General features: G+C 38.5%; 1 long non-coding RNA gene across 3 annotated transcripts in view; it reads right to left on the reverse strand.

Annotated features, from left to right (window-relative positions):
- Positions 1-8,430: 8,430 nt before the first annotated feature.
- LOC310904232 overlaps positions 8,431-13,343 on the reverse strand; it is a 74,100-nt gene continuing 69,187 nt past the window's right edge. For 2 of the 3 annotated variants that reach the window (XR_014588129.1, XR_014588131.1), the window contains one exon: positions 8,431-13,015. This is a non-coding gene — a long non-coding RNA (uncharacterized lncRNA). The remainder of the gene's footprint in view (positions 13,016-13,343) is intronic. The other variant, XR_014588130.1, reaches the window with a different exon arrangement.

The raw sequence follows: 13,343 nt of genomic DNA on the forward strand, positions 1-13,343 counted from the left end.
GTTGTGGATGCCCCATACCTGAACGTGTTCAAGGCCAGGTTGGATGGGGCTTTCAGCAACTTAGTCTAGTGGCAGTGGCCAGGTTGGAATTAGATGATATCTAAGGTCCCTGCCAACCCAAGACATTGTATGATTCTGTGATTCGATGATAAGGAAACCAAAGCAGTAAGGTGATTTTAACCCTAGGGCAGCCCCCAGGAATACAGCCAGATATTATCAAATGTGTGTAGATGGTAAGATAACTCTCTAAACCCCACAAAGATCAACAAACTACATAACTAGCATACTGCAGCTGAGTATTTTTTAAGGAAAAAAAATGAAGGACAGGGCTACTCTAACAAGTCAGATATTAAACAATCTTTATAGAAACTCCACTGCTGATTTTAATGTAAATGTGGCAGTATAACAGAGAACATCTTAGGCCAGCTTTTGCAAACTTTCTCTGTTTCAGGTCTTCAGAAGATAGAAATTGTGGTTTTTTAAACTGTATATCGATTACTCAAAATAAAAGCTGGCTTTGCCAACATTTCAGTTTAAAACATCACCCTAAAAACAGTTTCAACTATACTTGCTAAAGTATAGTTGAAGCGTTTACACTTGGAAATGTTGTATATTTAATATTAGTTTTCCATTTTCTCCAAATTTCTATGAATCAATCCTCTGCCTTATTCTGTCATTAATTGAACATAACTCAGCTTAGACATTTTTGAAGACCTTATGATTAGCATAACTTACAATGGAGGGGATGAAGCTTTCCAGCTATTGAGAAGATAAATTTAGGTAACATGATATTACGAAAATTTCACTACACCTGGTGTAGGCTGTGAAATAGAAAGCCAAAGGTTAAGTACCCTTCCCTATGGTTACAGTAATGATATTATACTTTTGTCAGGATGATTCAGATTAGTTTATTGGATGAAAAAAATAAGAGTGGTTAACCTTCACCACCTCAGCTCCACCCCCTTCAAATAAGCAATGTAGTGTGAATGGAAAAAAAATAAAATATTTTTGGTGGTTTCACAAACTTCCAGTCTCTTGAAAAACTAATATTAACATTCCATCGTCTGTAAAGACTGCACCATGCTGTGCTAGGTTTGTTTTTGTCACATCCCACCTTAGACTGTAAACCTTCTTTGAAAGCAGCCTTGCTAATTTGTTTTCAGCAGGTCAGCTAGGGCCAGAGCAGGACTTGGCTTTTGCTTCTGAAAATTATATGTGAATATAATGTCATACAAACAATGAAAAATGTAAATGCTCTCCATTCACTGGAATATCCCCAGGTCAACCAAACTCTTGCTGCTCTGTGATTAGTGGCCTATTAATAAGCACTGTGGCTATATCATCTTTCTTTCCCATGGTGACATTATAGGCCTATTAAATGACTAAGAATATATGTAAGTGTTGGGGATGGAGGTGGAAAGCATTAAAACATAAGGAGAATTGATTTCTTTTTTGTTTTTTGCTCTTGTTTTTAATGACAGTGCCTTTTTAGTTCTCACTGTAGCTCATGTCCCTCAACCTTCAGTAACTTCTCCAGGCAGTCAGAACAAGCATCCACTGCAGCATAGGATCCTCTCTTTATAAAGCTTATTGAAGACTCATGTGTTGGTCTGACTACACTTTCTGGTCAGAGGACCACTTGTTATCAGAAGGGAGGGAGAAGGAAGTCTTTGCGATAAGCTTCAGAAAACTCTTCTTTTTTTTTCCCCTTCCATGCAGCACCAAACTGATCTCCTGGATAAGCAGATAATGTTGGATTCTGATCTGCACTTCCATGCCATTGTGCCATGCCATCATGTTCATGTGCTATCACATCCATCATGCATCTTCTAAACTCAGCAGCAAGGCCTAGTGTAAATCCTTTCTGGCTTTGCTGGACTGTGCATACAGCAAGATGGCTGACAAGATGGGCAGCACTCCAAGCTGGTGGTCTGCCATAACCTCGTATCAGAGGCTAGAGACTTCTTTGAGTTGATTAAAGGAGGCACCATCCACCCCCTCACCATGACTGGTTGGCCTGCTACCATGATGACACCCTCACTGACCTCTCTTCTCTTCCTGTCCCTCAGACTCTCACCCAGCCTGCTGCTCAGCGCTGCTCCATCCATCTGAGCTGTTCCTTCATACACAGGCAACCCTTTGGCCTGCTCTTCTGTTCCTGCCTCTCCTGAAGCGCTAGTGTCCATCCACCACAGCACTCCACCCACACAACTCTCCCACCAAGTCTCAGTTATTCCAACAATACTGAAGTTCTGTGACTGCACACACAGATCTGGTTCCTCCAACTTGATCAATAACCTCTCTTGCCACTAAGTTTCTACTTGAAAGCACTCTTCAGTTTACCAGTTCTGTGATTTTTCTATTGGGTTTCACTGTAAATCACTTATTTAGGCCTAAGGGTTTATTGCTGGATAGTAGGCAATGCAGCAGAGGGAGGCATCATTCAGACCACTCTTCCTCGTGTTTCTCCAGGAAAACTCATTTTGTGCCACAAGCAAAGTTCAAAGCTTCCATCCCAAGAAAGAACCCTGGCAGGGTGGTGCTTGCAAAATAACCGTGCCTCTCTTTGCTGTTTTGGCAAATATCTAAGGGGTAGTTTTCTCTGTGTCTCTGGGAGGGAAACAAACTAAGCATGCAAATAGAAACCAGAATATGATCACTGCTAATTTATGAAATATGAGTTATTATAAACAATGCACATTTCCCATTAATCTCATACAAAATCTGTTTTGTGTTAGGAAAGTAAAGTAATTCGTAGTTTCTGGGGTGGCAAGTTTACGAAATTGAAATATAATTTGAATTCCTGTAGGTTTTATCAGATATAATTTACACAAGTTACTTAGTTAAAGTCACATTTTCTTGTTTTTACTCTCTTATTAGATGACTAAATTATGATGTATAACAAATTAACCTTTAATCAGTAAAAGCTGTGTTCTGACACTATACTACTCTGCCTGGCAAATGGTAGCAAGGAAGAAGAGCTTTCTTGTTAGCTGGGGCTTTCATGCAGAAGGCTTTGTCCACAGCAGCAGCTTGCTGTTCGTTTTAGGCAAGCAAGGGTTTCTCCTTATATAGGCTTGGAAATACCTAAATACAGCATTGTGCTATGAGTCCTTGTGAAAGAGGAACCTCAAACTCCTGATTTGGAAATCCTGACTTCCATCTGTCATATCCTGTTAAAAGCAGGCATCTTTTCAGGCTCTCCTTTCCGTAATATGAAAGGTATTTATTGTATTTTTCAGAACTAATCCAGCCCAGAGCTGGTTTAATTGTGGTTTAATTGTGTCATATTCTGCTAATTACACAGTCTTAACATTCGATGTTCCTGGCTGTGAAATCTACCCAGTCTCAACATCTCCGTTTGATGGACTTATTTGATGTTTTGGCTGCTGATGCTCAGACCCACCTGTTTGAATGGCTTTATGCCCACTCATCAATTGGTTGGACCTTTTCATTACAATATAGATGTCTATCATTTATGAGTTTATGTTAGTTCTCCAGCTACCAATCAACTCAACAGTCATGTAATGTATTATGGAAAACAAAAGATGCACATACTGACACGAAAAATGAAATCTGGTTTAATTAATGATGCAGGTAATACATTTAAGAGAGGGAGATTTACATTATTCACTGTGAACAATATATCGGCTATATTTAGTCCCTTTTCTTTCTGTTAAAAAAAAAAAAAAAAAAAAATGTACAAGCATTTTTTTCCGTAGCCTATTCTTCACTGAGTCAGCAATAATATATATATATAAACAACAACATGGCTTTCAAAGTTCAGTCTGTAGGTATTTGTATGTTTTTCACTATATATTTATCTGAATTCACATTCTCCTGTTTGTTCAGACAGTGAAAGAAGAGAAATTAAAAAAAAAATGCATAAATAATGAATGTCTAATAATGAGTAATTGGTTACAAGACATCATGTTAAGGCAAGTATGTGAGAATTTGGGCCTTCGGCTAGAGAATATTTGTTCCTGAATGTTACCTCTAGCTAAATCCCTCCTGAACAAGTATTCACAGACAAAAAGAGGGATGAATGTAGTCAAACTACACAGCCACTTGGGACTTTAATTCAAGTTTATGAACTTCATTAAAGACACTTTACACCATCCGTGGATCTACTCAGTGTTTTTGCAGAATTCATTTTACTTTATTTAAAACTAGTCCCTGTTTTTCTAAATGGAAGATTGAAATTGTATATCAACATCATGTGTTATGTTAAGTGCTAAACAAATATAAATCTTAAGACAAAATGGTGATGTGGAATAAACTAATAATAGAAAAGCAACCAGACAAGAGGTAATATTACTGAGGTTATTTTAGATGATCCCCCACTATCTTCTGTAATGACATAATTCAAAAGCCTTTAAATAGCCGGTTTTCTCCCTTTTTTTGGTTACCTCTCAAAATAGCAGCACCAGGAAAGGAATTTCAGACTGACAGTGTTTGTGTTGTATCACAAACATAACAAAATCATTTCAAGCATGTTTTAAGATAGGTGTCCCTGCTCGAAGGTTTTTTTTGAGGAAATGGCAAAGGATAGATGAGGAAAGCTATATATAAAATTATTAAATGAGGCAGGAAAAAAGACTTCTGAAAAGTGATCCAGATCCTTCCAGGTTTGCCAACAGCAGTGTGTTAGCATTTTGTTTGCTTAGTTTTTGGAATCTGATTTTACTCCTGATGTTCATGGAGAAATCCAGCAACTCAGCAACTCAGCTTAACAGCTCCCATGTCAACAGATAGGCCTGCTTATAACCAATTCTCTAGTCTTATCCTTCTTTCTTTCTTTCTTTCTTTCTTTCTTTCTTTCTTTCTTTCTTTCTTTCTTTCTTTCTGTCTTTCTGTCTGTCTTTTTCTGTCTTTCTTTCTCTCTTTCTTTCTTTCTTTCTTTCTTTCTTTTCTCCCACGTGAAACACATGTAATGTATTTTAGCCATTCAGCACTTCGTTGGGAAGTTTTTATTAAATGTTCCATAACACATGCTACAGTGATGGGTAAAAGCCAGCCAGAGGCGCTCGGCGCAGGGGTAGCACATTGCCACGTGCAATGCTAGGTACACCCAGCTCTCTGGGGAGCGAGTGGTGGTGTCCGTCCTCCCATGGCAAAGTCACGCAGGGCCCAATCGATGTGCTTTCGGGTACTTGTGATTGCAGCTTGTCAGATACTGTCAGCTGCTATCTCATGCGTGCTTGTCATGAGTAATGAACACTCTCATTTTGCTCTTTCTCCCCCAGTGCAGGCATGGGGAGGATACAGGCTATTGTTTGCTGTTCCTCCCTAGGAGCTATGTCAACATGCACTGAAACTATTTCATGAGTGGTTATAGAGTGATTTTCAGACTGTGGAACTGGGGAATTCTTTGGCCAAGGGTATATTTTGTGGACTACAGCCAGGAAATTATCATTCCCCCAGTTAGAAAGTCAGTCTTGAGCTGCCACAGAAGTCCAGTAATGCTGGTTTTGGGGAACAGTCTGTCTAAAAGTGATGACACTGTCTCCTCTGGAAAGTCCCCTCTGTGCTGAGATACTACTGAAGAAGGAACACTAATTTCTTGCTTATACTTAATCAGACTTGCTGACATTTAAATGGAGGGGGAAAAAAAGCAGCCCTGAATACATTAATAGTGTAGAAAAGAAAGATATAGATTACATGGACCTTCTATATAAGCAAACCTTGCATGAAATTCTTGTCATTTGATTAATAACTCAAATCAAAAGTCTTACCACATTGCAATCTGGGAATCAAGCCAGCTTAGAAACTAAAACATATATTTGCAGTATAACTGTGTTCCTAATGACAGGACCACATGGTCACAGCTTCAAATTAAATAAAATCTTTTTATTAGTGTCCTATTTCTAGGACACCAGGCAGCACCTTTAGAAACAAAACAAACTACATCAGCTTGTAGGAAGAAAGGTTGTCCTTGAGGAAGCTGGTCATGGAGTCCCGTACAGTGCTGGAATCAGGAGTACAGTAAGGCTCCTTTGGGATTTCCTACCTGGTGGGGCAGGGAAAGAGTAATTTCCACTAAATTTCCAGTTTTGTAAATCTTGAATCACCTTTTCTTCACCATTGTTTTGAGTAGATGCATGCTAGACTGTCCTGGCTGTCCTACTGGCAAAAAGGAGTCTCATCAACTCATCATGTGTCTATATAACACCAGGTGGTTGCTTAACACCCCACCTCTAACTGCTCACCTGCATATCTGCTGCAGTTACTACAGCTTTGTTTTCTGTTTCCCAAAACAAAACATGCCCTCTACAGCCACAAACACTCCTATTTTAGAAAACATTTCTTTATATAGCAAGCCTCATGAACTTTGACACAGATGACGATGAACTTATTTCAGACTGCCCTAGGCAAAACAAATCTCTGCCTGCTCTCTCCCTGTGCACACGCTCCAGCACCAGGAGCCTCCCCAGCAGCATTGTTTCTGGACAGCACAGGATCCTGCATTGCATGCCGAGGTTTGTGCTGAGGCTGCTCAGACACGGAGAGCTGGTCCTTTCTGCAAAGCACTTATTATCTTGCTCCTAATCACAGTAAACTTAGAATATATTTCACGTTTCTGTAGTAGTATTTATCTTTAGGAAGAATTAGTTTAGGAACTCAGAAAGCTGTATGGAGGACCACAAGGTGCATTTGAAACACCAAAGTCTTTTTCTAATTTTAAAATATTTTGCAAATATCTGACTATGTCTGGAAAAATATATATATATTGTTTTAAAATAAATATTGCAAAGAGAAAAATCTGGATATTATAGGATTGTTTTGCTTGTTTAACATTATATAAAGTATGAAAATTAATGTGACGTGGGTAACGTGTTTTCTCCAGAACGTGCTTTGCAAGTCATAGATTCTATATGATGTTGCTGTTGCTATAGTAACTCTTTTTTACAGCAGAGCAAATACTCATACAAAACCTTTTGACTTTTAGTAAGGAAATTTGCATTCTCAAAATGTTTTCAAGTAAAGTTTATGACCTAAAAATAATAGATTCATTGTTTTTCCCATCCCCCAGATCTCTCAGCTAGATGTAAACAATTAAAAATATGCTTCCTTGATCAAAGACTCATCCTGTGATCTAAAAAGAGATTTCATCCCATGGCTACATTTTATGAAACCCAGCAACTTAGAATAAAATCAAATGAGGCTTCCTATGTTAGCTACTGTAATAGATTTCCCTCTTTCTCTCTCTCTCTCTTTTTTTTTTTTTTTGTTTAAAGGTGATTAATTACTCAAATGCAGTGTGAATCATTCACTTAATACATGGTGTGTAAGCTCAGTCCTTTTTATCTTCTCTGTTTTGAACACCCAACTGGCCAGTTTTACCCCACTGAACTAATGCAAAACAAAAAAAAAAATCAATGGCACACACTTTGGATAAATACCTCTACACTGTACATTAGCCAAGAGAGCTTCTAAGATCAGCTCTGTAAATGTCATGATCCTTAATGCTATTGTGATATAACTGAAGAGCGTTCCTTGAGCCCATTTGGCTAGGCTGACTAGCGCACTTTGTTTTCCCGGGAGAAGAAAGCAGAGTAGTAAACCATTTTTGCAGAATGTCATTCTCCCACAACAGTTTATGAAAGAAACATCTGTGACAAGAATCTTTAATGCTTTTCTCAAAGGCAAGCTGACAGTAAAAGAGCATTGCTAAAAGTGGCAAATCAATCCCATTCCATTCCTTCTAGAGCAGGACACCTAATTTGCTATGTATCACATGTATTTTCTTCGCATGTGCTGAGAGGCTGTGACATTGATGTGGTGGCTGTCGTCCAAGCTTCTGTTGAATAAACACTTTGGCCATATAGCAGGCAAGCTGGCATGTTTAGCAATGTCTGCTGTCCGGTGCAAGTTTACTTCACCTCAGGGAAAGGTTTGTTTAGATTACAGATTGCAATTTTGGGATATAAACCATATCTTTGAAGGCTGATTTGAAAAAAAAAAAAAAACTAAGTCATCACATTGAGTGCACTCGGTAGTTTTGTGGGTTTGGTTTTTGCTTTTTTTATTATTATTATTTTTCAGTTTACTTACTGTAGTGTGAGGGGTTTTGTACTACCTGGAAACACAGACAGATCAAGCAGAAGATAGTAACAGCAAATACAGTTCAACAACTAAAATCTATTTCATTCCTGGTTTTGTGTTGCTTGTTTTATAAAAATAAGGTGACTTAGCTGAAATCAACCTCACAAACTGTATCTGGATTCAGAGAGATTAATTCATATATTTAATTACATAAAATATCTGAAAGCTTTTACTGGCATTGGACAGTTAATCAAAGTCCTGATCAATGGTGTGATGAGGAAATAGAGAGCTCTGCTGTGAATCAGAATGATTACTGTTATTTTTAAGAAGATGTAACTCTCCTGAAAGTTTTTCTTATCCCAAATTAAAGCAAACTGTTAAATAAACTTCTGATGCCTGGAACATTTAATGAATCTATTTTGAAGTTTTCACAGAAGAAAGGAAAGTAGAAAGGGGACTCCTGCTTTTGGAATGGACCCTACATTCAATAGCATTCCTCTTTCCTGTTGTTAAATATAATGCTTCTCTTGTAATTCTTCCTGGCACAAGCACGTGGGCCAAGCAAGCTGTGTAGTTTTTCAGCACTATCAGCGCTCCTACTGAATCCTGTGGGAGTCTTGGCTGAGCTGGAGTACTCAGTGTAATGAAATTGATCTAGATAGCAAATTAATAGTTCCAAGGGCATTCACTGGCAAAGACATGGGTATCCACAGCTCTAAAAGATGAGTGAGATTAAAGAACGATTCTATGTGGGCTACTATGTACACAGACATAGCGAACAGCAATGGTGGATGGGTAGTACCTCATTCATTGCGGGGAACACCAGTGAGAGTCCTGGGACAGATACCTAGAAACTAAATTTTACACTTAAAATAAGGAAATGCTATAATGGGTAGCCATAGGAACATCTTCAGAAACACAGGGGTTTCTGAATTCGGGCTACAGCATTCAGGCTGTTGTGTGTTACAGAGTGAGAAAGTTCTCAGTTCCAAGGAAAGCAAGTCTATTTATTCCATTAGTTGCCATGGATAACACTTGTTTTTATACATCTTAGAGCCAAAGGAGTGGAATTGCATAAACAGTGGGGCTGGAATTCAGAATACTTTCCAAACAGATGTAACTGGCATCTCCATAGCTGCTCAATTAGTGGCACTTGATCAGATAATCAAGTTCCTCTGAGTCCTCCTGAATCACTCCATGATTGTAAATCAAGTCAGTGACCTGTGGGCAGAGTCAGAAGGTGTGAAGCAAACTCCATCACTAATGATATTTAGTGACAAATCACAGCTACTAAGTAACACAGCAGACCGAAGACAGAGTCATCTCGATATTGTGTGAATCACAAGGAAGGGTTGTTTTGCAACCAAAACATGGACCTGAAAGATTTTATGTCAATGAGAACCAGCTACCACAAACTCTGTTCTGCCACATGCATTTCCTCCTCACTTCTCTTACCACCCACGTTACGGAGAATGGTAGGATCTAGCATTTTCAGGAGGCAAAAGATTCAGCTTTACACTTTTTTTTGTTTTTCAGGAACAAAGACCTTCCACACAGTGGAGAGAAATATCCCTTGCACTTTGCAAGCTCATCTGAACTTGAGAATCCTCTGATTTGACTTCAATGGGACAATTCTCTGGTAGGATGTGCTTGGCTGAAGTGGATCCTCAGTGAGAAAACCACTGTCTGCAACCACCTCTCTGTTGCTGTTCTCCTTTCTGCATATTCAGCTCTTTGAGGCTATGACCCTATTTCTGTGCCTGAACGCAGTCTGTCCTGATGGAAGTGTGGGGCTCACAAGCACTACCCAAAACAAGTGAATTTTTGGAAATGTAGCAATAGCTGCAGTAATAGGCAAATAAACAAATCCTCACCAGGTCAACCCTGAGCCCTGAATTTGCCTAGAGTATAATATGAGCAGGTAGTTTGCACACTGCTGGGATTTTTGAAGGAAATTAATATGGTGCAATATGCACTAAACTGGTTTGCTTTGGTTTGGGTTTTTTTTCCTTGCTCTTTGCTTCCTGTTGTGTGGCTCTGCTCCCATATAGTAGATACTCAAAACATCAAAACACAATTTCATTTTATTTTTCAAAGTTCATTTACTTACACTTGAAGGCTTTTGTTACAAAGAACAAAGCACATGTGTCGAGCAGTTTGACCCTTCCTCTATCCTTCCCTAGGGGCTGCAATTAAACTTTATTTAAGTAGTCATTTGTTATGTGGGATACTATGCTAAAATATTTTGAGTTGCTGGTTTTCCAGCTGAGTAAGGCCTCCAGCTGCTCTATCCACAGCACCCAGTAATACTTCTGAACAGATTGGAAAGACTTTGCTAACACTGCGTATGCTTGGGAGGCCTGATTATTTAGACAGAAGAAATGAAAATAGAGAAAGGATTCCTTTTAGGGAAAGGCACTGACTGCAAAAGACAACTGGAGTGTGTATTATGTGCCTATCCATTTCTTGCCCATCACTTTGTTTCTGCCATGGGAATACATCAAAATATTGGCTTCCTGTGAATAAGGCGCTTATTCATGTCTTAGGACCTTGTAAATTCCATATGTGATTGTGTTAAAACGTCCTTATGTTTCCCATGCTCATACTAGATTTTTATGTGTGCCAGCACGTTCTCCTCACCCCTCCTCCTGTACCGCGGTACATGCACAGAAATGGAAAATCGGGCTTCCTGACCGGATTTGTGCAGCAATCCTAAAAAAAAAAAAAAAAAAAAAAAAAAAAAAGCTGATTGATATGAAAAGAGAGAAGGGGTCAGAAAGTCCCTTATTCCTAACTATACCAGCTCTTCTTTTCTCTCCTTGTCTTTGTCATTCTTTTTCCACATTTTGGAGGAAACAGTTAAATTTCTTACTGAGGGGTTTCAGAGTTTTTTCCCTCTGCCTTGCCCCCAGTTTTGATGTTTTTCTTCCTCATCTAATTCATTTCCTTGGAAGCATTCACAACAGAGAAGCTTCATTCACCAGTCGATGGTTGCCAAACAGATTCCTTTGGAGGAAACGAAGTCTAAAGCCGAGCTTCAGCATGAAAGTGGTACTCGTGTCTAAACCAGAAGGAGGCTGCACCATTAGCAAGTTTTCCAGTGCACAACTAATACATTCCTTTCAGCATGTTTTACATCCCATGTGCAGTGGCGACATACAACCTAGAGGTCCAAACTCTACTTAATTAAAAATAAATACTCTAAACCACATGAAATGGAGTTGTAAGGAGCCGAAGCACGTATTGGTCTGGTCTACAACTTCTGTTTCTATAACACTGGATTGTAAGATAATGTGAGGTATATATTACATGCAACGTCTGCCAAGTCTGCGGCCTCCCTCTCAGATGAATCACTAAGACTCTCTGTCCTCTACAAGGCTATTTTCACAAAGAATATAGGAAGTTTGAGACTTCTTTCCCTACAGGTTCACAATTTCTGGACGGACAAAAACACTGATACTTTTATATAAGCTGCGCTTCCTTAGAAAGCTAGCTAAAAACTCCTGGCGCTTATGTTGAGATATAAGTCCATGTCTGAATAGTGGTATCAATAACAGTTCTCCATAATTATGCCAAAATGTTTTTCCATGAAGATGTTGTAGCTGTCGGTTCATATGTTTCCACCAAATGTGCACCACAGGACTAAACTGAAACTCTGAGTTCGCAATTTCCTAAACTTTCAGGGGCAGGAAGGAGTCATTTGAATCTTGTATGTGCATTTCATGAAGGGCTTAATCAAAACTCAATCAATTCCCACCTCACCAACTTTAGAAAGGGATTGAAATCCAGTACCAGATTTGGATCTGAATGTTGTGCCTGGGGGCTCATTTCTGTTATCAATTAGTAGTTGCTCTTGTGATGTATCAAAAGGCAGTAGTGTATAGGCTGTTGTTTAGAGGTGTACATAATGTAGCTTTAAATTTCATTGGGAAACTAAACAAAACCTCTGGCCTTAGGGCTGCATGTTCAAATACTACAGTCCCATAGTGCATTACACCAGTCAACACTTCTTTTCAAATACCACCCGCATAACAATTAACCTCACTTCAACCTTGAGGTCTCTGATTAGTGATGGCCTATTGTTTAAGTTCCATTAACATAGCCCCTGTGTTGCCCTATTCTCACTCAAATGGACTAATCAAATCAGTCACCAAGGACTTAAGCTGAGTCCAACTTCTTTAGTAAGCAGCGATTTTCAATTTAAGTAGAATGGTGGATGTCATCAACACAGTCACAATTAGTATAGCTCTGGCATGGAAACATTCTTAATGATCCCCAATTTGTGAAATATCAAGGGCCCCAGCAACTTGCAATATGAGAATTTCTATGTATACTAGAAAAATTACAATATCAATAGGGTAGTCATTAATGCATTACCTTGTTCCAGACTAGTCTCTGAAAGGACAGAACCTCAACTGGATTCCATTTAATTTCAGGAAGCAAATGCTGTTTTGAACTAGTAGAAATAAAAACATGTTACAGCATTTTTTAAATGTTATTTTTCACTACCCACACCACATTTGTTATGTAAAAAGGAAAGTGTTGTTTATTTTTCCAAATATAGTTGCAGAGTTGTTATTCTTGATATTCTTCTTTGGATTACACAACTCTGTTTTCATTCACATTAGCTGATACTTGCTGTTTCAGTCACTTGTAATTAAAAATTGTGTAGTGTTACTTCTTTGGATTATTTTTAATACTGTCTTCTGTTTCTGTCAAGGTAATTGATGATTCAAATCTTCAAATAGGCAATACACATGTGAGGAGAGTTATTTATCGGCATAGATACCCACTGTGCACAGGCAACAAATTTTACTATTTTCATGCACATGCCATTGCTGCATGAGCCGCATATGCATTTTCCAGCCATTCAGATCTTGCCTCCCATTGAAAATGCAGCAGAGTCAAAGTGGGAGTCACTGGTCATTGAGCAGGATCTTGAGGACACTGAGAATTTTCAAAATGGAGCCTGTGTGACAGATAAGAATTTACAGTGATTGTTAATTCCTACATAATGAAAAATAAATTTTTATTTTTTTCTTGTCTTGTTTTCTTGCCAAACTGTATCCACTTTCACAGTCAAATACTTTTTCAGAGACTGCAGCAGAATCATACTCTTATCTCCTCTGAATATGATGAAGTTTCTAGATAATGTTCACACATAGCTTTTCTTTTATGATTAGCTAGAACATTGTGCACAGAATAAACATTGCCAGATAAATTAAATGTTTTATTTCTATGCTTCAGAGAATTAAATTTGGCAGAAATATTCCCTAATTTAAATCCAGCTTTTGTCT

This window comes from Anser anser, assembly GCF_964211835.1.
Source record: "Anser anser genome assembly, chromosome: 9".
NCBI lineage: Eukaryota > Metazoa > Chordata > Aves > Anseriformes > Anatidae > Anser > Anser anser.